Source organism: Eumetopias jubatus, unplaced genomic scaffold (assembly GCF_037043125.1).
Source record: "Eumetopias jubatus isolate StellerSeaLion01/CBP00866 unplaced genomic scaffold, mEumJub1_p1.0 scaffold_12, whole genome shotgun sequence".
NCBI lineage: Eukaryota > Metazoa > Chordata > Mammalia > Carnivora > Otariidae > Eumetopias > Eumetopias jubatus.
In genome coordinates, this window is record NW_028274818.1 from 6,152,203 (window position 1) to 6,178,158 (window position 25,956).

Genomic DNA, 25,956 nt, shown 5'->3' on the forward strand with positions numbered 1-25,956 from the left:
GTCTTTAAGTATCAGGAAGCTGTTAAGGTTATGGTAGCAGATGCAGGTTTTCTAAAATTCTAGTTTTTGCTTGAAGGTTCAAATTTTACCATTGTCAAAAATATTGTCAGTTGTTTTCCTTCAAGTGGCAGGTTCCCTTAATTCATTTTCAAGTAAATGTCTATCAATACCCAAATCTAAATAGCTACAGTTTGTCTGTCTGACATTCTTTCAAATAAACTTGGTGTTCCATTAAAAAGTAGGTGGTACAGCTCACAACTCAATTACACAAATTATTTTCCTCTAGACAACCATTATACTTTGTGATGCAGCAGCAGTGCTTTATGTGTATTTCCTGTTTTGTCACACAGAATATTAAAAAAATCTCAGGTCAAGATTTAATAAAGTTAATAATTTTTATTGGTTTTATCAAGGCTATCCTTCTGTTAAACTTTGTGTGCAGGTGTGAATGTATCTGAACAAGGGGTGATAAAGATAAATAATATAAGGAACTCTAATATAGTTGGGTCCCATCATGTTAAGGCACCAGAATTGCTTTTGCACCATCAATGTACATATCAGTGTACATATCAGTATAGTTGTTCCAAGATGAATGATGAGATTCAAAAAAGTTATTCAACCCTAAATATTTTAGTACTGCTTTTGTTTGTTGCCAGCCATTCCCATAAAAGATCTTTGTTGCTGATTACTTGGAGCTCCTGTCAAATGAATATAAACAAAACATCAAGTCTGTAGATTCTTTTATTGGTAAAACAAAAGCACAATTCTGTGGTGGAAATATTAACTTTGTCTTCATACTTGCAGCTAAATCTTTAATTTGATAAGTTACTGTATGATTGGAAGGTAGCAATGCCATGATTTTTTTACTGATTCATCAGCAGGCAGTGAGCAAGGTCAGCTCTCCAAGATTTTATTAGTTTCTCAGCTATTGTATGTGCATAGCCTAACATGTAAGATCTTTCAGTGGTCTTTTCATTTCTAGTATGAAAGGCTGTAACAAATTTTAATGTTTAAAGAATTCATCACATCTTTGTTTAAAATAATCAGCTCCTTTTTCTTTGAACTCTACATGATTAGTCTTAGAATGACACTGTAACTTAACTGACAAATAGTATTTGAAATGTTCTGTTGCATTAGAGACAATAAATAGTGTGCCAGATCATGCAAGAACTTGTGAGCTGTGGTAAGGAGTTTGGGTTTTATTCTGAGGGCCAATGAAGGGATGTAAGTAACTGAATGACATGAACGATAGAGTTTGTAGGGTGAGTTTAGTTGTTGTCTCAACAGTGGATTAGAGGGAGGAAGACATGACAGAAGCACAGAGACCAATTAGAAGACTTTGTCAGTGGTCCAGGCAGTATGATGGCAGTGGTGTGATGAACAGGTTCTAAATACATTTTGCAGATAGATTCAGTGGGTATTGGAGATGTATCAGATACATTCATATTTCTGGCTTGAGTGACTAAGTACATAGTGGTACCATTTACTGAGATGAAAGGTTTTGGGATACAGCAGGGTAATATGTTTGGTATGAATACTAAGAGTTCTTTTTGGACATGTTTAAGTTTGTTTTTTTTTTTTTTAAAGATTTTATTTATTCATTTGAGAGAGAGAATGAGATAGAGAGAGAGCATGAGACAGGGGAGGGTCAGAGGGAGAAGCAGACTCTCCGCCGAGCAGGGAGCCCGATGCGGGACTCGATCCTGGGACTCCAGGATCATGACCTGAGCTGAAGGCAGTCGCTTAACCAACTGAGCCACCCAGGCGCCCAAGGACATGTTTAAGTTTGAAATGTCTTTGAGATATTTCAGGGGAATATGTCACATTGGCTCTGTGAATTTAGGACCTGGGGAGAGAAGTCTGAGCTAAGAAGGTGAATTTAGGAATTGACAGTTTAGAGCTTTTTAAGTCCATGACAGTGATGGAATCATCTAGGAAGAGAATGTAGAGGAGGAAGGGGACCCAGGACCAAATGAGAGATTCCATTAGAGAAGGTTAAACTTAATAAACAAAACTGAAGTAGAACAACCAGCAACGTAGAAGGAAAGCCAGGAAAGATGTTTTTAAGAGGGAAGGAGTGGTTGACTTGAATTCTGCTGAGAGGTCAGTTAAGATGAAGGTAAATATCCACTGGCTGTGTCAACATAAAAGTCATTGTCTTGTCCTTGACAAGAGCCCTTTAGTGATGAGATGGAAGCGAAAGTTAGATCAACGATGGGGGCATCTGCGTTGCTCAGTCAGTGAAGTGTCCGACTCTTGGTTTCAGGTCAGGTCATGATCTCACTGTCCTGGGATCAAGTCCCGCATCAGCCGCCACACTCAGCGCAGAGTCTGCTTGTTCTCTCCCTCTGCTTCTCCACCTCCTCTCTCTCTCTCTCTCATAAATAAAATCTTTAAAAAAAGATTAACAATGGATTAAGCAGTAAGGAAATGAGGACAACATAACAATTTTAAAAATTTGCCTATAAAAGGGAACAGGGGGCGCCTGGGTGGCTCAGTTGTTAAGCGTCTGCCTTCGGTTCAGGTCATGATCCCAGGGTCCTGGGATCGAGCCCCGCATTGGGCTCCCTGCTCAGCTGGAAACCTGCTTCTCCCTCTCCCACTCCCCCTGCTTGTGTTCCCTCTCTCGCTGTCTCTGTCAAGTAGATAAATGCAATCTTAAAAAAAAAAATAAAACCATGAGATATAACTACACACCTATTAGAATGGCTAGAATTAAAAAGACTGGCCATATCAAGTGTTGACAAGGATGTGGAGGTAGGTACTTCAACACTCATACTTCTCCACTTGGGAATGACAAGGCCGTCATTCCCAAAAGTTGTTTCTTCTTGCCACTTTGTAATTTCTCCCTACTCACTCTCTCCCCTCTCATTAGGCAATCACTGATCTTCTGTTACTATAAATTTGTTTACATTAAAAAAGATTTGATATGAAGGAATCATACATATTATATTTCCTTAATGACTAATAATTTTAACCATCTTTTTCACATATCTTTGTTCAAATCTTTTGTCCATTTTTAATTGAGTTGTTTTCTTATAATTGGTTTGAAAGTTCTTTGTATATTCTAGATACAAGTTCCTTATCAGATACGTGATTTGGATACATTTTCTCTCAGTCTGTTGCTTGACTTTTCAGTTTCTTATTAGTGTTTTTCAAAGAGCAGAAATTCTTAATTTTAATGAAGTCCAATTTATCAGCTCTTTCTTTTATGGATAGTTTTTGTTGTAAGAATTCTTTACATATCCCAGAGTCACAAAGATTTTCTCATGTTTTCTTCTAAAAGTTTTACAGTTTTAGGTTATATGTAGGTCTGTGATCCATTTTGAGTTTTAATTTTGTAAATGGTGCAGGGATGAATCAAAGTTCATTTTTTATATATGGAATCCAGTATTGTATGATACTCAGTGCTATGTTTTCATCCAATAGCTTTTGATGGAAGAACTAAAGCAAAGCCAAGTTTAAAAGGTTATACCAGGCTGTTAGTTTCCTTTGTGTTATCCTTAACTTGTTAGGTTGTACACTTTGCTGAACTTCTTAAAACAGTATCCTGCGATTGAACTTCTTCAACTTCAAATTTCCAGTCTTTATACTTAACCAATGAAATGTTATTTATACTCTTTGGAAACATAACATATACTGTAGATAATTATAGCAAAAGTGTAATGGGTAGCAGAAGATATTGCCAAACCAAGATTCTGGAGACCAGTTGAAATAAACACATGACATGTGCCCATACAGATCACAGTGGTAGGAAATACACAGAAGAGTAAGTGAAACAGGAACTAAAATTAAAGAAGTGTCTTAGAAGTGTCTGCTACTTTCTGTTTAATCTGCTAGCAGTTTTTTTATTTAAAAAGAAAGATGCAGAATTAGACCCTAGAATTAGTCTTCTAAAAATATATGTATTCTGTGTGTATGAATATGTATATATACACATACCTACATATACACATATTTTAGGATTGGTTTAAAGAGTAAAAAAATAGCACAGGGTATAGATAGTTCATCCTGTAGCATTGTGCAGCCTTATTCAGAAGTAAGAAAAAAAAGCCTTTCCACTTAATCATGAGTCATTACTTTTTAGTTTAGTGGAGAAAGTCACTTTTGGGGGGCTTGATAGAGCATTTTCTGGTAGGCAGTCATGAGGCATGGACTCTGGAGTCAGGTGAATGTGGATTTCATCCAGCCTTGTTCTACTGCTTACAAACTCAAAGATTATAAGGGAATGCTTTTCAGAGCCTCAATGTCCTTATCTCTAATATAGTAATATTAATAATTACTTCTTTTAGGTTAATAAGTTTAAATGAAAAACCAAGTACCAGCACCGTACTTAACACATAGTAGGTGTTCAGTATATGTCTGTTAGGGGCTTGACCTTTGAAGGTTATGGCTTATGGTTGGAAGAACCTATAAATGGATAGGCCAAGGGGAGATTGTTTTTCATTAGATGTAGCACTGTCATCCATGATCCCTCCCAACCTCAGCTCCCCATAGAGATTCATTTTGATGCTATTATTTTCCTTAACTTCCATCAACAGACAGAAAATTGGCACATTTGGAAAGTATGAAATCTGCAAGATTGTACAGTGGCTTTTACATTACTGTTATCTAGGTTTATGAAGGCTTGATTTAGATACCCTGTGTCCCTTTTGTGGGGAAAGGGAATCATAAATTTGAAAGGAAGGGCTTTTCCAAACAGAATCTCCCTCATAGTATAACCTCTTATAATAGCCTTTTTAAAAAGTGATTTTAGTTATTTTATTTGAGAGAGAGAGCACGAGTGGGGGTAGGGGAGAACCTTTTTTTTTTTTTTTAAAGATTCTATTTATTTTTGAGAGCAAGCGAGCATGCATAAGCAGAGGGAGAGGGAGAAGCAGACTTCCCGCTGAGCAGGGAGCCCAACTCAGGGCTCAATCCCAGGACCCGGGGATCATGACCTGAGCTGAAGGCAGACGCTTAACTGACTGAGACACAGGTGCCCCAAGAGAGAGAATCTTAAGCAGGCTCCACGCCCAGCACAGAGCCCAGTGCGGGGCTGCATCTCACGACCCTGAGATCGTGACCTGAGTCAAAATCAAGAGTCACACTTAACCGCCTGAGCTACTGTGTTGATACTAATTCAGTGTTCATTTCATGTGATGTCTTCACAAACTAGATATGTAGATGACGTACAGAAAACTGAGTAACAGTAGACACCAGCTTTTCTGCGCTCTTTTTTTTAATTTATTTGTCAGAGAGAGCAAGAGCAGGGGGAGCGACAGAAGAGGGAGAAGCGGGCTCCCTGATGTGGGGCTTGATCCCAGGACCCCGGGATCATGACCTGAGCCAAAGGCAGACGCTTAACCAACAGAGCCACCCAAGTGCCCTGCTTTTTTTTTTTTTAAGAATTATTTTAGGGATTTTGTGTGTGCATGCGCATGTGTGCATGGGTAGGGAGCAGAGGGAGGAGAGGGAAACTCAAGGTAACTCTGAGCTGAGTGCAAGCCTGAGGCGGGGCTCGATCTCACAAGCCTGAGAGCATGACCGGAGCTGAAACCCAAGAGTTGGACGTTCAACCAACTGCGCCACCCAGATGCCCTTGCTCTTTTTTTTTTTAAGACTTTTTCATTAATATATTTTTTGTTAATTTCTTTGTATTTTTTTCCTGAAAGATTTGGTGTTGGTGGCACTGTTGTAGTTTAACTTGGGTCCCAAATTCCCTGAAATAGAAATCAGAAATAAAGGTTTAGAGGGACGGAGGGAGGCAGGCCAAGGAGGAAACAGTCTGACCGGGACAGTGTGGTGGGCATTCCTGGACAAGGGCATTCCTGGAGGGTGGGGGTTGGCAGACAGCTGACATCTGCCTCATGTGGGGGAGGGAAGAAAGATCCCCTGGGGACCCAACGGGGTGGGGGGCCCTCTTCCTAGGGCTTCCTGCCCCCTTCATGCTTCCTTCCTGTGGATCAGCCACACCTTCAAACAGGGCTGTCCACCCACCTCTTCCCCTGGTCTGACTCCCCACTCTGTCCTGCCTGGAAAGTACATGAGAGATTGGCTTCCTTTGATCCCTCTTTCTGTTGTTTTTCCATTTCACAAGATTCTGATGTGATTGGGGAAGGGATAGAACATATTCTCCTCTTTTTAGTGTTTATTCAAACTGACTATATCACATTCATTTTGATGGATGTAATGACATCAGCTAATGGCTGGAAAGAAGCTATGTAGTCTTTAATCTGACCTTTCCATATTGATATCAGATAGGAGCCATATGAGTGGTATGTCATGAGTTCATCCAGAGGATATAAGAAACATTATTTTCCTTTGTAGCATTAAGTCAGTCTTTATTGTTTTCTTATAAGTATTAATAGTATATAAATACAATCATATATAGATTTTTAAAACAATTATATCAGCATATGTTTAGTAATTATTAATAAATGTTACTGTACAAAGTTGTGGTTCTTTCTCATTTTTAGATGAAGCTTGTTAACCTTACATTATTATATATAGTAGAAGTCCATTGATTATTAAAAAGATAAAAAATTAATGATAAAATAATGAGTTCAGATTATAAAATAGCTCGTGTCTATTCTGATGAAACAACTTCACTTAAGGCTGAGGTTTTGGGGTCAGCTTTTTAGTTACAAAGTTTATCTTCCTTATTTTTTAGTATAAATATCTAAGTATTTATAATACTGTATCATACAGAAAGAAATGGTCAACCTAATTTCTGTTCTTTTATGATTGCTGATTATTTGAAAGCTGTTATCCTCTTAGAATTATTTTACCAATTTTGTGTTCAGCTTACATTAGGAAGAAGACAGTGTTCTTAAGCAAAACGCTTATTAGAACTAAAACAACTCCAGACTCAGTTGTTTTTATTTGTGATAAATGCCATAAAGGAAAATCAGAGGCGCACTTGGGTAGCCTAGTCTGTTAAGCATCTGACGCTTGATTTCGGCTCAGGTCATGGTCTCAGGGTGATGAGATCAAGCCCTGCGTTGGGCTCTGCGCTCAGCAGGAAGTTTGCTTGAAATTCTCTCTCTCCCTCTGCCCTTGCTTGTGCATGTGCTCGCTCTCACCCTCTCTCAAATAAATTCTTTAAAAAGGGAAATCAGAGTAAGAGGGCAGAGAGTAATTTTAAATGAACATTGAGAAAGTACTTTTTTTTCCCAGGTTGAAGCATATAAAATCTTTGGCTTGTGTTTTTAAATTTAAAATTTTGGTTTTTGACCATTTCTGTTGGTGAAAATCATTTAGAGAAATTAAAAACTCATTGTATATATTTTGTATACTAACCACAAAATTTAGCCTCAGCTAGTGAATTTAGCATTTATAAATGGAAGTGTCTATGGAGGAATAAAATCTTTAGTTAACTTAACCACTACTTTACTTTTAGCAGTAAAGTCTACAGCTCATGAAATTTGTAATTCTGGAGTGGTTTCAGCTTGCTGCAGCCCCTGGGGAGCCTGTTGATCCAGCACCGAGTTACAGATTATTATTCAGCTGTAGAAGTTTTATGCTTAGGCATTTTCTTACATCTTCCTCTCTCAGTCACTTGAAATCTTGTATTTTTGCCAAATAAAACAAATCCCATACTAATAAGAAGCTATAAATAAACAGTAGGAGCATGAGTCAGAGCCAGCATCACCCTTATTCCTTGTGTGTACCTCTCGAGTACTCCCCAGTATGTTCACTTTGCACAAACACAGTACTGCACAACTACTGTTCTACAGAGCAACTCCGGTTATTTAAGTGAGGGCGATTTTGTAGAACTAAGCAATGCGGTGACTACCAGAATTCTGGCTGTTACCACAGTCAGAAGCAGAATGTCAAATTCTGCAATGGTGGGGAAAAGAAATCTGGTCCCTACTTTTCCTATATAAATCCCCGAAGAGTTCAGCCCAGAAGGCTGCTGTGAGACTCCACAAGGGATTTATGTGCTGTAGCACAGTTCAGCAACTCTCCAGGGGAACAAAAAGAAAAAGGTAAGTTGCTCGAGAGTCCCATCTCTTCTGCTAGTCAGGTCCTGTCTGATAAATGTTATCCTATTTTGCTTCATTAATTCATTTATTCATTCAGTAAATGTGCATTGAACACTTGCTATTACCAGACCCTCTGTTACCACAGACTGCATAAAAATGAAGAAGCCCAAATCCTTGCCTTCCCAAAGTTTATTATAGTGGAGAAAAGTGACTTGCAAATCTAAAATTGCAGCACTGTGATAGGAACTATGAAAGAGATATATGCAGAATATTCTAAGATTACAAATAAATCTGCTATTTATGAAGCATTTACTGTCGTAGCTGTTATAGGTGAGTTGTTTCATTTAATCCCCTCAGCAGCTCTATGAGGGAGATATTACTACACTACGTCACTTGTGCCAGGAACACTAACCCCACCTAGGAAGGAGAAGGTGGTACCAGAGCAGGTGTCTTCATAAACACTCCTTGAGTTGATTATAGAAGGATGAATGAGTAGGGTGGAGAGTGGGAGGAAGATGAAGCAATGCAGCATTTCACCCGGAAAGCAGTGAAGACATGAACACAGAGGATGTGAGAGAGAACCTGTTGGGAAATGTAGACTAGGTTCTGGGAAATAAAAGATGACAGGATCCAGTCATGAAGGAACTTGTGGGCCATGCTTAAGGAATTTGGTCCTTACCTGTAGAAGATGGAAATATGGTCAGACATGCATTTCAGGGAGATAACTCTGATTGTTTGTACAGGGTATTAGAAGAGTGTATTTTCAAAGGAAATGATTTCTTTTAAAGGAAGAAATTTCCCAGCATTATTATTAGGCATTGTTTAAGCACATACAAACACTGAACTAAGTTTTCAGAACATCTTACACTTGTATATTTACATCTATAAAAACCAAAATAATTATGGGCACCTGGGTGGTTCAGTCAGTTAAGTGTCTGCCTTCTACTCAGGTCATGATCTCAGGGTCCAGGGAATGAGCCCCGCGATGGGCTCCTTGCTAAGCAGGAAGTCTGCTTCTCCCCCTCCCTGTTCCTCTGCCCTCCCCCTGCTAGCGCTCTCTCTCTCAAATAAATTAAAAAAAAAAAAACACTTTAAAGAAACCAAAATAATTGTGTAACTTAAATATAAATAAAATTACAAAGATAAAATTAAAATCAACAACATGAATTTATGTAAAAGGATAACGTTTTTGTGGAAGAGTCACTACTGACAAATGAAGGTGATGCTGACTCTCATGGTGCACATTCTTTCAGTGTTTCCTTAGACATTTCCTTACTGTTGAGTACTCTCTGATAACCTAATTCTCCCTCCAGATTTCTCTTTGACCCAATAAGAAAACCTTTGCCTTAACAGGTTTTTGGGAGGAGGGGTAAAAGAATAACCATACCTAATATTACTGGCTCCCCTCTCTCTGATCAATTAAAAGTAATGGTACTTGGTGGTATCATAATCATAAAAAATATAATTATGGGCCCCCAAATTGCATGGCAGTTATGACCCCAGAATATGCTTACATCAATGATTTTATCATCAAAGTGAATTCACAAATACAGGGAACTGATGGACTGCAGTATGAGAAATGCAGAACTAGAGGATTCATTGTTCATCCAGAACAGGGATTTTGTAAACAAGGAAGCAATCAGTGGCGTTGGTAGAAAGTCATTGGCCAAAGCATTTTAAAAAGTCAAGAATCTAGGACCCAGAGGTCAATAGATTTTTGCTAATCAGTGATCTTAGAGATCGCTGATAGTAGACATCATTGTTAACAAACTGTACCAATTATGTCATTTGTAAGATAAAGTAATATGAACTAGATGAAAACATGACTCACCAGAAGGGGTTCAGCTGAGAAATGTACTTTGCAGCCGCAGTGGCCAGTAAAGTTTGTGCTTGCTTCACCTGCGCTCTGTGATAGGGCCTCTAAATACTGATGATCTCAGATGCAAGCCAGTTTTTTTGTTGTTGTTGTTTACATTCAACTCTGTAATACAGTGACTCATCAGTGATATATAACAAGACCGTGAACAAGAAAATTATATCTTGGTTTGTCTGTATAGAACTCACAGTTCTCCATTTCAAAGGGTGAAGGGAGATGTTGAAATGTTGATGAGGAGACTCTCCTTCATTAATGGCTAACATTTACTGAGCAGTTACCATGTTCGAGGCACTGTGCTAAACTACATGGATTAACTAACTTCATCCTCAAAGCAACTTTTACAAGATCACTATTGTTATATTGCCCATTTTATAGATGAAAACGAAGCTTGGGGAGGTTAAATAACTGAGCAGGGTCCCGTGGCTAGTAAGTAGCAAAGCCGGGGTTGGAATACAGTGGGGAAACGGCATGGCCTTAGCCACATGCTCTAGCAGCATTTGTCTTCATGAAAGGCGTGCACAGGTCCCATCTGGAGACTGGTTCTGGAGACGCTGAACTGGCAGTGACCACTGACCAAAGGGCAGGGTAGCAGGTGCCCCTACCTTGTTTATTTCTGTGCCCTTACCTGCAGCAGTCTAGGAGGAAGAGTGGAGGAAGGGGACGTGAGATATTTGTCTACTCTAGAAAGTGACTCTGGCAGGGTTCGCAGTACTACATTGTAGAACTAAGCCTTTTATGCTCACTGGGGGGTAATCATAAGTTGTGAATGAAGCCCTTTGGCCTAGATAATTTAAGATCCATTGCAACCTGGTGATGAGGAATTTCATAAACAGAAGGGGATAAATATTACCACTCATCAGAATCTTAATCTAGGTTTAGCCCCATTGATTATTTTTCTCCTAACTTATTGACAGAAATCAGTGGGGAAATAAATATTTTTTTAAAAGATTTTATTTATTTGAGAGAGAGAGAAAGCATGAGGGGAGGGGAGGGTCAGAGGGAGAAAGCCGACTCCCTGGCTGAGCAGGAAGCCCGATGGATGCGGGACTGGACTCGATCCTGGGACTCCAGGATCATGACCTGATGAAGGCAGTCACTTAACCAACTGAGCCACCCAGGCACCTGAAAATTAAGTATCTTGAAGGATTAAATTCCAGTCTGTATCCTCAGTTACATTTGTATCTAAGAGTTGACACAACAACAGTTGCTTAGAATAATTTTACAAATGGAACTCATACATAGGACCACAGAATCCTTTCTTCAGGGGCATAGTTTCAGAGTTGGAGGATATTTAAAGGATAAATCAATCCACAAATTTGTATGTATTCCTAAAATTAAAGTGGTGTGTCATTATTGCCATCAGTACATGCTGAACCCTGCCAACTGTGAGAAGGGAGAAACCTGAACAAGACAACACTCTACACAGCTGTTGCCAGCCTTCCTCCACCTGTTAGCATTCAGTGTTAATTTCATGGGCCGAATCAAGGCATGCAAGTGCATTAAATAATTTAAAAAAAACAACTGCTGATGCTGGTGGTCAGTGGGGAAAGAAAAATTAGGAGCTGTCATTTTCCTACCAACTGCTGCTCTAATTAACAAGAACAAGAAACATATTATGAATAAATAAAATTCTTACACCGCACTAGAGAAAAGAGCAGCTGAGCCGCCCCAAAGGATTTTATATCCTATTCTCAATGAAAGAAAATAATTTCATATAAATGGCTGCATTAGTCAGTGTCGTAAGTAGAAAGTAAGTACCCATTAACTAGAAATATTCTCTTTGAAAATAGAGTAACAATTCGATAAACCATATATAACATTGAGGACGTTTTTCACATTAAAGAGAATTTCCATAGTAGCGCCCTTGTAATCTTTCATAAAGTTATGAAGAAAATCAAGATATGGGAAAACCGTGGTCATGTTTCAAGATTTGATTTTCCTTTTCTGTTTGATTACCCTATCTGAATTCCCATAACTTGAATGTAAATTTGCATGTATAAAAATGTATATATACCCAAGTCATCTCTTAGAAGTTTAATGTATAAATAGAAATTTTTTCTCTAACCAAAAAAAAAATAATAATATCGAAATCTGTCTTTTCTCATCTCTCCACATCCAAAACTATCACCAGGTACTGTAATTACACTTCCTAAAACTCTCTAGAGTCTTCTCTCTAGCCCCATTGCCATCACTCTGAAAGAGGCATTCTTTACCACTTGGGTTAAATCAGCAGGCCCTCTTCCTTTATCTATCTCCCTCTTCATCATATCTACCTCCCCACTGAAGTCATCCATCTGTGTGGGTTCCCCCCGCCCCGCCTGAATCCCTTTGTTGGCTTTTATTAAATCCAACTTCAAGATGGCAAAGAGGGCCCTGCCTCCCTGAGCTGGTCTTTGCTTACTTTTCCTGCTTCAGTTGCTGCCACTTTCCCAGATACCCTAAGATCCAACTTACCAGTAATTCCCCGGTAGCCCCCCCACATCCGCATAGAGCCACAATACATACGCACCTTTATCCAAACACCTATCTTGAAATATAACTCCCTCCACCACATCCTTCTTTGTCACATTCCAAGACGTGCAGTGATCTAAACACAAATTTCAGCCCCTAATTGGGGCTGAACACAGTTGACTTTTGACTTGAATACAACTTAAATTGCTAGTTTGTTAGTATAGGTATCTTACTATGATACACGTGTACTTGAAGCTTTGATGCCCTCCCCAGTTCCTGCCTCAGAACTAAAGAATTTATTTTCCAGCTGCTGGAAGTCCTGCAACAGCCCTCTTCAGGAATTGTCTTGTCCCCAACTCAGGACAACTGTGAAGGGGCTTTCCTGGTTTCCCCTGGGGTCTACTGAGGCTCTGAGATTGCATCAGTGCCTTAACTTCTCCCTCTGTTCTGTCTCTTCCTTTTCACAGGTCCTTTCTCAAGAACACTCCTTGATAAACCTGCTATAAGCAATCTCTGTCTGCTTGCTGGGGAGACCAACCTGTAACATGTTTGTCTTATTGACACTTTGTTTTTCGTTCTAGATCTTGTGAAATTATGGTTTGCTAAAATCTTACTAATTCAAGGTCATTTCGTCAGACATGTATGGAGCACCTGATCCATGCCAGGCCTTGTGCCACATGTGATGGCAACAAATTAAGACTTGACCTATGTCCTGAAGTTTACAGTCCAATTGAGGTGACAGTTACATTCAGAACTATACTATAGCATCTTTAGAATAATCCTTTTTTGAACTAAACTTCAGTAATTTAAGTATAAATCAAAGGCATGCACTGTGGTGTTGCAAAGAACAAAAGGAAAGTATCTCAGGGAAATGAAAATAAAGAAATGGAGTGAAATTTTAGAAGGTTATAGAATTTGTCTTTATGATTCTGGAAGCCTTTAGGGGAAATGTAGTTTTTTTCATTTTTTTTATTTTGAAATAAGTTCAAGCTTCAGAAGAGTTACAACTAATATTGAACTCCCATACACCTTTATGTAGATTCATCAGTTTTTAACATTTCCCCACATGCTTTAACATTCTTTCTCTATACACCTATACATGCACACTATTTTTGCAAACCATCTGAGAATAGTTTAAATATATCATGTCACTTTATCCCTTAATACTGTAGTGTGTATTTAAAAAAAGGGTATTCACTTCTGTAACTACAATATAATTCTCAAATTCAGGATATTTGATACTTTTACAGTCCAGATTCAAATTGTTAATTATCCCAAAGAAGATGAGCTTTAAGAAGAATCCTAGACCTTAACATTTGTAACTCAAACTAAAAGTTGTATGAAGTAAGCCATAGAAGAGCTCCGAACTTTACTAACTTGATTAAAATACCATAGTGAAGGGGGAACCACTTCTGACTTTGTAAGGGGAAAAGCATGGCTTCGCTCAAGTTACCAGTAAAGGTGTGACTTCTGGCTCTCCAGAAGTGAGCCTTACTCTGGAGAGCTCATTCCTCGAGGTGCCTTTCAAAAGAGACTTGTGTGTCCGGAGTCCAGGGATCATGGATTTCCTTGAGCTCCTTTGTAAAGTACATCGACTTGTCGTTGCTTGGTCTTCACGGTGCTTAAGTTTAACGATGTCCTTTGGAGCCATCAATCCGGCACAGGTTCCGGCGGAGAGGCCCGGAGGTGGGTGGGGTAAACGGGCTGCTCCGGGGAACTGGATCCGCAGAGACTCCTCTCCCCAACCCCCCACCCCCACGTGACCCGGGAAGCGGGGCCACTCGGCTGGGGCGTCGCTGGGAGGGCATGGTCCGCGCGCGGCTCCCTTCCCCCCGCCCCCGCATGGGCCGCCGGGACTCCAGGACGTCATTTCCGGCGTGGCTGGGCGTGGTCTGTTGGGAGTTGTTGGCGGCGGAAGCTCAAGGCCACCCTGCGGCGGCGGGGGGAACCCGGGTGGTGTCCGCCCCAACGCTCGACGCCCCTGGACGTCATGGCTTCCCCGCTGAAGCTGGAACAGGACGTGCAGGGGAAAGTGGATTCATTTCGCGCCCGCATCGCGCAGGAGGCCGAGGCTCTGGTGTCCACCTTCTTCCCCCAGAAGCTGTCGGAGCTGGATAGTCGGGTCCAGGAGCTCCGACTGCAAGACCTGTCCAGAATCCGTTCGGTGCCCGCCCCGGAGCCCCCCGCCGTGCCCGACACCGCGGGGGACGGGCCCAACCGGGACCCGCCGCCTCTGCAGGCCCAGTCCACGGTCAAAGTGCCGGCACTGCCAGGGGGCGAGGGACAGCTGCTGCGGAGCAACCAGCATCTGGTGGAGCTGATTGAGTGGGTAAAACCCGAGATCGAGCTGCTGAGAGAGAAATGCAACACGGTGCGGATGTGGGTGCAGCTGCTCATCCCGAAGGTGGAGGACGGCAACAACTTCGGAGTGTCCATCCAGGAGGACACCGTGGACCAGCTGTGGACCGTGGAGAGCACCGCAGCCTCCTATCTGCGCCGCTTCTCCACCTACTACAACACCAGGGCCAAGCTGGTGTCCAAGATAGTGAAGTACCCCCAGGTGGAAGATTATCGCCGCACTGTAGCCGAGGTAGACGAAAACGAGTATCTGAGTGTGCGCCAGATCCTGCTGCATGTTCGGAACCAGTATGCCACCTTGCACGACGTAATCCTCAAAAACATCGAGAAGATCAAAACCCCTCGGAGCACCAACACTGACAACCTCTACTGAGGACCTTTCTCCACCCCTCTTTCCTTCAGGAGGTGGCTGAGCTGTTCAGGCAGCCAAAAGGGGTTATTAATGACTCTACAGGTGACAAAGCGACTGGAAATGTGCGTTATGTTTAGTGACAATTTCATAAAGCTTTATTCTCACACTGAATACTTTTAGTGTAGTTGTTTGCCTTTTCTTTCACTGAGAGGATGGGGACAAACCATCTAGTAGAAGGTGGTAGGGTTGGCCAAGGAGAAGGACTGCTATTTTTTAAAAGAAGTTTTGTAGATGAATGTTGGCCAAGGTTTCTTTTTTATGGCATTGGTGACATTGAATGGTTTCAGGGGTTACTCGAAGAAAAACCTAAAGTTTAAAAGAAAGTTAAATAAAGCCTTTCCTAAGGTTCTGCTATACGTTACTTCGTTCAAACCTCAGAAATGCTCCTTTTACCACCATTTGTTTTTTTGCAAGGAAAGGGGTTTAAAGGGATGTGTTTAGGTCATTGTATGTCTCCAGTTTGGCAGATTGAAATAAAACTTGGTTTTAACATTTTATGATGTACTAAGTGTGCTTATCTGAACTGTAATCTTCACATGTATAGGATTTCTGTCTTCATTTGGACTTACACCCTTGATGTTTTCCAGCTCTGATGTGTAAGAAAAATGAGCATATAAAGAGTAACAGATCTTCATTGTTCTAAAGAAATGGACAGCCCTACCTCCCTTAGAATGAAGAGGAATCTGTGAAAACTGCTTCCTTGCACAACTTTCTACCATCTCCGCATCTTCCGGTTTCCTTTCACACACCTTAGAATTTTTTCTGTGTATTCATTTGTTCCTGCTAAATCCTTTAAGCTTTGTATCACGTTTACTTTTTTCCCCCCCTCAGTTGAATTTCATCTCCCTTCCCCTTTTGTCTCGAGATATTTCTTATGGTCTCTCATTCGAATTTCTGTCTCACATTATATGAATTACTATTTAAATCTAAAGACTCTAAAGTGTGACTTTGAGTTTTTTCCTCCTGCTTTTGCTGCCTGATTGAGAGGAAACCATTAACTTTTCAGTGATGATCTATACTGTTGACATTTTTCAAGTCCAGCATTTCCAGATTTCAGTTGCAGGTAAAGTGAATTATTGCACTCTGAGTCACCTCACGCATTAAAGGGAATTTCTTCTGATGTGATGAATCCTTTATCCATCATGGCTTTTGTTCAGAATTTTATATTTTCTGATAATAAATATACTTTAGTCAGCCTAAGTATGTCTATTCAGAACACCTTTTTTTAGTATTAATATTATTCGAGGATCTTCATCACTCAAACACCATGTGTGAAGTTACGTATTAAACATTGGGAAGAAGCACGAGTGGGACTTAGTTTTGGTACCTTTTTATATATAGGAATGAGATTATTTCTGTGCACAATGGATAGCTTCATCTCTTTCTCCCATTCAACTAACAATTTGTGCCCTGAATCCTCATAATATTTTTGAAACTATATGCATACATAAGTATGACCTTAATCTTTTAAAATATTTTGTAGTAATACTTTCATGTAATAAATTATTTCTAAAATGAGTTTTTGGTGGGAAAATTATGAGGGACTAGATTTATTTTTTGTGAGGGGTGAAAACGTATTTCCCATTGAAATTTATTTTCTGCATAAGATCCTCTGAAACGAGGTGACCATATAAGAGTCCAGTATCTATTTCAAAACTTATTTGTAATTCTACCTTTTTTTCTTTTTTTTAAATAGTATCTTTGTAAGGATATAGTTCTTGCTACAAATGCAGTTGCCTTCTGAACTTACCTATGGTTAAGGTCAAAACATGAATAATTTCTTCTCTTCTTTCCCTATTTAATGAGCGAAATCACTTCTGAAATGAGACTTTTTCTTCAGTAGTTTCTCTTCAAGTGTGTTTTGGTTGCCAAGGGTGAAAACCAGCGTGAACCTTTATGTACAGACTTCACTATACATGCTGTTGTAAAAACATTGCCTATTTATCAGCAAGAATTGTTTAAAATGTAAAGCAGAGATGTTTTCTTTTGTGTTTTTTAGACAAGATATATTTCCGAGTTTGAACTGTACCACATTATTTATGGTGGGTAGTTTTTTGTTTTTCTAAGGTGGTAGGGATCCCCATTAGGTTTTCCTGAGGTTGGTGTCAGTATCTGTCTAGGAAGTATCTAATGATTCCTGGCATTTCTTTTGCTTTCATGTTCCTTACATGTTTCACCTGAAGGAGTGAAAAGGCATTTCTCCATGAGGAAAGTTGAGTTAGAGACATAAAATTCTTTTGCAGTCGCCTTTGATTTTTTTAAAAATTTATTTATAGTTTTATCTAGAAAATGCACCTTGGGCCTGTTCTTACAGAAATGGATATGAACATTTTCTATTCTAACCTGTATAGATTAGAAAGATTTGTAAACTGGTTTAGTAGAAACTTTATTTTCAAAGTAAACTGAAAAATGATATCAAGGTAAAACAAGTTTATTCTTTCATTGGACTTCTGAAAAGACTGTCTTTCAAATCTGACTTTAAACATCAGGAACAAGAACAACAAAAGATACGGCCCAATTGAAAAACCTGTTTGCATTTGACATTTCCCCCTCAAGAGTTCTCTTTATTTCCCTTGTAAGGTGTTATTTCTGAATCACAAAAGTGCCAGGAACCCTACATCAGTTCACACAATTTGGCAGGCATTTAATTGCAAAGTTTGTAATGGACAATGTAAGGGAAGTCCAAACTTGCTTAGTTTTCAGGCATAGTTAATCTTCTAAGGTTTAAAATATCTGTTCATGCATGATATAACTATCACGTTTTGCTTGTTCCTTTTACTCTGAAGCTGTCAAACCTATGCCAGATTGAAACAAATTGTCTCTTAACACCCAGGCACGCCTTTTACTAAAAAAATATGCTTGTCCTTTGTAGTTAAGGGTGTTTGGTATTTGCATTTTCGCCGTTTCTAACAGTATCAAACCAAATTAGAGCTGGAATGCTTTTATAAAGTCCCTTTGGCAAAAATTAGGTCCTTTGTGATTTTTCCCTTTCTTGCAAATGGTTGCAAAAGCTTTTAAAATAATAGACTTATTTAAGAGCTGGTGTAAAAACATAGTTTCTGATTTATATTATTTGCCTATTGTTAGTACTTACAGCTCCATCTTTTGTTCCTTTTTAAAAAAGACCGCTGAACTGAGAGAGAATGTTTTGATGTTTTATTCTTAAAAAAAAAAAATAGTTTTAAAAACTTATTTAGGGATTAAGTAATTTTAGTTTTAAATGCCTTTTGTAATTTGTGAAAGCTACTAACTCAAATTTGATTGGAAACTTGGAAATTGGTAGATCTGGCTTTTAGAAATGAGTGAAAATACCTTTCTTAAATCATAAATGATGTAGAAGAGGCTTAATTTTAAAGTTTTTAAACTTTGGAGCTTAGAGGGTTTTTTTTTTTCTTAATTACTGAATTGTTTATAAATTCCAGGGTTGTTAGAGGCAACAGTTTTTATAGTTTTTACGAAGTTTTCACGTGTCTATAGAATTCTTACCTAATGGCCTTAACCATTAATAGATAACTGTGTGATCAGTTTTAAAGTTTAAAAGCACTATCTTAACGCTCAGAAATTTAGAAAAATAAATGGAGGAATTACCCATAACCCTCTAGGTCAAAATCACTGAAATGTGTATGTGGGTTTCATTTATTTTAAAGAATATATAAGTGTTTTTAAATCATTGCAAATTCATTATGCATATTTCTGTAGAGGATAAGCATCTTAACAATATTAGAATTTCATTTGACTGATACCCCAGATTCAGATAGCAATAGATAAACCCCCTTTCATTCTGTTTTTCAAGGATCCTATGGCACTGTCTCGTGTGAGAATATTTGTCTGAGTTGGGGAAAGTAGAGTGTGGAAAACAGAGATCTGGTAGCCGGGAGGACATGTGTCTAGATGACTGGGAGCATGTCTAAGGTAGTTAGATGAGGATGTTACTCTGCTATTGGGTGGGGGCTCCATATGGCATTAGCAATATAGCTGTAATAATTTTATTATTTAGTGCTTATTCCCCCTCAAGAAAAGCATATTAATTACCTGTTTAAAATATGTACGAGAAAGCAATTACATTATTTTATACTGAATAGATGAGTTATTCCTGCTTGCTTGATTTGTTATGAGTAGGAGGGAATCCTACTTCCTTTGTCAACATTTAAACATTTCTGAAAGATCCTATTGTGCACTGACATCAAGGCATTTTTTAGAAATTACTGATCTTTTTGAAGAAAACAAAGGACTCAGTCAGTTAAGAAACAGGTGCTGGACCACCCTTGTTCTCTGCATTGGAACACTATACTGCTAACGCATGAGTATCTGCCTACCTTGAACTGAAATTATCCATGGGAAACAATATACATTTAGAAGTTTCATGACTTAACCTTTTCGTCAACAATAATAGGTGCTTTATATTAGATGAGCGTACATTTGTCTGTTGTTTTCTTTATTGTGCTAAGTCGTCTTTTTTTTAAAGATTTTATTTATTTGAGAGAAAGCACATACCAGCAGGAGGAGGGGCAGAGGGGGAAGAAGGACAAGCAGACTCCGCGATGAGCACGGAGCCCAACACGGGCTTGATCTCCCGACCCTGAAATGACCTGAGCCAAAATCAAGAGTCGGTCGCTGGTCAGTTGGTTGCTTAACCGACCGAGCCACCCAGGTGCCCCCTATTGTGCTAAGTCTTCAAGTTCCTAAAGGTCAATTCGAATTTTATCAATGAAGCTTAGTGAACCCCCGTCACTCACATTTACAATGTCTCTCTAGTAAGCTAAATTTAATGAATTCTCTCACATGGAGAATGTCAAGCGTTATTTTTACTCATTCATGAAAAGCTAGCAGGCGCTGATGAACAGGAGGTGAACCTACAATCAGAATTAGGTTCCTTTTACAGTTTGGCCATTTGTTTTAGCTTTGTTATTTAAGCTCATTTTTACAAAGTTTTACAGCCTTATGTTGGAAATGATAACATTTGCTTCAAATACTGTTGCTTTCAAAGTGTAAAGCATTTTGAAATTGTTGAATATAGTTTTCGATTTAAATTTTTTGAGATTGAGAGGTGTGCTTTCGCCCCTGTTAATTTTACAGATGGAGAAATTCAGACCCAGAGAGTTACATAGTGTCACAGCCCATGTGACAAAGTCTAGAAGCCAAATCATCTTCCATTTTAGACTAGTGCTCTTTTCACTGCACTACACTATCTCCCTGTTATCAATAAATGAGATTATGTTAAAAGAGAGTTCTTCTAGAAACATACAAACTAGTAGAATTCCACCAATTAACGTGTCCTTATGAAGTGGTGTATTATTCTGCAAAATTTAAGAGAAGTTGAAATGTTTCTAAACCTGTAATGTTTTTACTTAAGTAAAGATTGTGTAAAGAAAAATTTTTTTAAATCTCTTAAGTTTATGTTAAATGTAATTTGGTTATAAAAATGATTCTTACTAAACAAAACCCAGGAGTCTCAGTAGCTCCAATCCCATATCCTTCTGAGGAGGAGTTATTCTATACCATCAGCAATGCCTTTTGTGTTAGAAGATGATGCTATTAGAGCATTTGGGGACAGACCAGGAGAAGTATGTTACAGGAGTTTGTTTTTTCACTTTCTTAATGTGTGGATTTAAAATTTCCCACTGACCAACTCTGCCACCCTAATCTTTACCACGGAAGAATTGCTAAGTGGAGTTGTTATGGTGTTAGGGCTGCTATTCCTAATAACCTACAGAATAAAGGGGGGGAAGCAGAAGAGCTATAGTGTTTTGTTGGGGAGGAAGCCCGAAAGGGCCATTTCCCAAAAGAAGTTTATCCTTTAGCGCTGCACTGTGTTCCATACAGTAGATGCTAGTCTTCAGATGTAACCGGTCGTTGAGGTGTGCTGCACGTATAAAAGGCACACAAGAGTTTGAAGACAGTATAAAGAAAAAGTGACATATCTCAATTTTTATATCGATTACATGTTAAATGATAATATTCTGGCTGTTCTGGGTTAAATAAAGTAGATTATTAAAATTCCACACGTTTTTTCTTTTTACTTTCTAATTATATCCTAGAAAGTTTAAAGTTACCTATATGTATAAAGTTGGACAGCACTGCATGAGAGCTAAGATTTCTGAGGTAATTGGGATGAGCCTTGAAGCTGAAACAGAACTTTCTACAGTGGTGCATTATGGGGACGTGGTATTTCATTAAGTCTGGACTTTTTGATTTCTAGTAAAATTTTTATTAGTTTGCTGTCCATTTCATAATGTACAGTTCAGTAAAAGCCATTCAGGGAGAGGCTAAACTTTGTGAACCAAGCCTCTGTGGACTCCAGCTTGATCTTGGAACTTAGAATGCCTGAAGGAGTAGATGGCTAGAATGCCCCATAAGCATGCCTTCTAAATAGCATGTCTGTTACCCAGACTTTTGGGGAAAGCCTAGAATACTAGTAGTCTGTATGGCTACTTCGGGGCAGCTTTGTATGCATTAGAAACCAAAGAGATGGTAAGTTTGGCATCCTATTATAAAAATTGAGACACAAACTGTTCTTGTGTGGATGAAAGAATAAGGAACGCCTGGTGCCTACAGATACCTGTAGGTGAAGTCAGGCTGTCCCGCGAGGAGCAGCGTTTGAACACTCAAATGCCCGTAATTCCATTGAATTCCCATCATGTTGTTTCTTTATAATGTCTGTATATATTCTCTCTCCATAAGTTCCTTGAGAATAATGAGGAGTTTTTTATTCACTCTTTTGGGGTTTTGCCTGTAGTAAATTTCTTAAGTATTTTGAATTAAATTGAACTAAACCAAAACTAGGTCAAACTACAGAAAATTTTCTCCCTTTTCTCCTAAGACATACAGTCAATAAGTGAGGCACTGTGCTACAATTGAACATGTATGTGGATGTCTACCCAGAAATATGTGACAACAGACTTAGGTGTGAGACACCTAAAAATCGCATTCAGAAGGAAACAAAGGCCAGTTTCTGGCTTCTAATCAGGCTTTTTCATGTCACAATAATATGACTGTTTTTAAGTACTCCTGGCAGCTCTCCTTCGATACTCCCAGTAATTTCATTAAGCCTGTTCACCCGGCGACAGCTGCAAGTTATTCCAAACATCTGTGCCGAATCCCCACTGAAAACGACTCTCTCACCCCATTAACAACACCAATAATTCCTTATTACTTTTCTAGCCACGAGTTATGGAGAAATAAGTCTAGTATATCAAAGAGGGAAGAATCCTGAAAATTGTTTCTCAGAACTGATTCTCTATGCTCATGCATGTAACGCTTTACCTTCCAGATTTCTGTACTTAAAAAGTTAGTTTCTTTAGGACTTGAAATTTAATATAGTTTGTTAAATAAGAAGGAATTCTTTTAGATTTTATTAAGTTTTATTTGCTAATAAATATAAAGACTTAAAACATTTTGCATAAAAATTATTTCAGAGGGGTGCCTGGGTGGCTCAGTCGGTTAAGCGGCTGCCTTCAGCTCAGGTCATGATCCCAGGGTCCTGGGATCGAGCCCCGAATCAGGCTCCCTGCTCCCTCTCCCTCTGCCCCTCCTCCCACTCATTCTCTCAATCTCTCTCTCTTTCTCTCAAATAAGTAAATAAAATCTTTTAAAAAAATTTCATAAATTTTATACAGTTTAGAGTAAGTATAGTGAACTCAGCACACCACTACCTTATTCCTCTGCTTCTTTAATATTGGTGAATATTTTTCTTTGCTTTTTCCCCTACACTTATGTTTTGGGACAAGCACACAATCATTGAGAACACATTACCTGTATATTTCATGACTTACTCCGATACTTCTATCAGGCACCCATCCAGAACTGAAGAAATTGGACTATATGGTTGCTGTTCTGTGGAAGAGTAATACTCAACTCTCCTTATGAATAATTAACAGATGGCATGAAAAAAAAACTCTTAGAAAGTCATTTTTATGAACCTCATGAGCTGAGGGTTAATACTTTAAATAGGAAGCCAGTAAGTCAAATGTAATTCTTTTGCATTTAAACTCTACATTATTGCATTTTATTTATTTCTAAAAAGATTTTATTTATTTGAGAGAGAGAGTGAGAAAGAGAGCACGAGCAGGACGAGGGGAGAGGCAGAGGGGGAGGGGAGAAGCTGGCTCCCCACTGAGCAGGGAGCCCGATGTGGGGCTCGATCCCAGGACCCTGAGATCACGACCTGAGCCGAAGGCAGACGCTTAACCAACGGAGCCACCCAGGCGTCCCCACATTATTGCATTTTATTATTAGAAGTCTAAAGATGATACAAGTAGTATAGTAGGAAGATGTAATATCTTCAGATTTTTATTTTTTTAATTTATTTACAATCACTTAATTAACATTATAGTGTATTACTTGTTTCAGAGGTAGAGTTCAGTGGTTCATTAGTTGTATATAAGACCCAGTGCTCATTACATCATGTGCCCACCTTAATGCCTCTCACCTATTTACCCCATTCCCCTCCAGCACCCCTCAGTTTGTTCCCTGTGGTTAGGAGTCTCATGGTTTGTCTCCCTCTCTGATTTCATCTTGTTTTATTTTCCCTCTCTTCTCCTATGTTCCTCTGTTTTGTTTCTTAAATTCCACATAGGAGTGAGATCATATGATAATTGTCTTTCTCTGATTCTTAGCATAATACCCTCTAGTTCCATCCACATCATTCCAAATGGCAAGATTTCATTTTTTGATGGCTGAGTAGTATTCCATTCCACACACACACACACACACACACACACACACACACACACACACACACACACACTTCTTTATCCATTCATCTGTCGACGGATATCTGGGCTCCTTCCATAGTTTGGCTGTTGTGGACATTGCTGCTATAAACACTGGAGTGCAGGTGCCCTTGCACATCACTACATTTGTATCTTTGGGGTAGATACCTAGTAGTGCAATTGCTAGTTTCCAGGGTAGCTCTACTTTCAACTTTTTGAGGAAACTCCACACTATTTTCCAGAGTGCCTGCACCAGCTTGCATTCCCACCAACAGTGTAGGAGGGTTCCCCTTTCTCCACATCCTCACCAACATCTGTCATTTTATGACTTGTTAATTTTAGCCATTCTGACTGGTGTGAGGTGGTATCTGATTGTGGTTTTGATATGTATTTCCCTGATGCCGAGTGATGTTGAGTATTTTTTCATGGGTCTGTTGGCCATTTGGATGTCTTCTTTGCAGAAATGTCTGTTCATGTCTGCCCATTTCTTGACTGGATTATTTGTTCTTTCGGTGTTGAGTTTGATAAGTTCTTTATAGAATTTTTGGATACTAGCCCTTTATCTGATATGTCATTTGCAAATATCTTCTCCCATTCTGTCAGTTGTCTTTTGGTTTTGTCAGCTGTTTCCTTTGCTGTGCAAAAGCTTTTTATCCTGATGATGTTTAAACTTTTAGAAAGATTATGAGTATTGGCAACAACAAATGAAGTCAGAATAGCTTGATTAAAGCAAGCAAACATAGGGACGCCTGGGTGGCGCAGTCGGTTAAATATCTGACTCTTGGTTTAGGCTCAGGTCATGATCTCAGGGTTGTGAGATCAAGCCCCATGTCAGGTCTGTGCTTAGCGCAGAATCTGCTTGAGATTCTCTCTCCCTCTGCTCTGCTCATGCTCCTTCTCTCTTTCTCTCTCTCTCTAATATAAAATAAAATAAATCTTTGAAAAATAAAACAAGCAAATGTAGCTTATTAAAAGAATATCTCCTTAATTTTATAGTATGTGCTAATTTTTTGTTTTCAAGTACACATATTGAGACATAAACCTAGAGATGACACGGAACATGCTCATTCTGTAATAATGTTTTGCAAAACAGTCTTCAGCTCCCTAAGGAAATTTAAGCATTTGAAAATTGAAATTAAAAATGGCATTTGAAAATTGAGAAATGAAACCTTTGATAAAAGCAGAGGCTATGGGAATTATCCCAGTCAGAAAGAAATATTACTCATTCCTTTTAACTCTTCCATTCCTCCTTCAGAAACCATTTAAATTTACTCAAAACGATTTAATTTAAAAGTTCTGCCTAGAACTTAAATTTTAAAATTCTGCCTTAGGGGCGCCTGGGTGGCGCAGTCGGTTAAGTGTCTGCCTTCAGCTTGGGTCCTGATCCCAATGGGGTCGAGCCCCGCATCGGGCTCCCTGCTCCGCGAAGAGTCTGTTTCTCCCCTGCTTGTGCTGTCTCTCTCTCTAATAAATAAATAAAATCTTAAAAAAAAAATTCCGCCTAGAAAATAAATTTGAAAATTTTAGTATTATTCACAGTAGTGCTGCGTTGGTCTCTTAAATTAACTTAAACATATGTTTATATAAGAGACAGATTGATGTTTCTTTTAATGAGTTAATGCCAGAATATCCTTCAATTATTTTATTTATTCTCTTTGAAACTTCACTAATTTCTAACCTAAATTTACTCTGAAATTTTTAGCTACACTGTGAGACTAATGGCTAATTTATTTTCTTAGATACAATCTTGATCTCTTCTCAGTAATTTCAAGAGGCACTGTGACCTTATTAAACCATAAAAATGTACTGATCCATTGACTAACATATCCTGAAGATTTATTGATCTTCTATTTTGTTCAAGCGTATATGAAACTATTTCTGCATATGTTTTTGGGATCACAGTATTAATGCATTTACTAACTTATGTTTGGGAATACTTCTGCTGTGTAATCTTAGTATTATTGACATGATGTTTAGTACAAAATTAGAGTAGACAGACCACTATGTCAACTACTCATACATTATTCTGTCATATGTATTTTAATTAAGTAAACTACACCCAACATGGGGCTTGAAATCACAACCCCAAAATCAAGAGTCGCATGCTCTTCTGACTGAGCCAGCCGGGTACCCCTATTCTGTCTTATATTAATTAAACAAACATTACCCTTACCTATTATA

The 25,956-nt window shown here is 38.8% G+C and overlaps 1 protein-coding gene and 1 pseudogene across 1 annotated transcript in view; both read left to right on the forward strand.

Moving 5' to 3' along the window:
- The window catches only part of ATF6 (activating transcription factor 6), a 207,191-nt gene that overhangs the window by 106,728 nt on the left and 74,507 nt on the right, over window positions 1–25,956 (forward strand). The gene's annotated exons all lie outside the window — the stretch shown is intronic.
- On the forward strand, window positions 14,270–15,435 carry LOC114210409 (proteasome activator complex subunit 3 pseudogene; annotated as a pseudogene).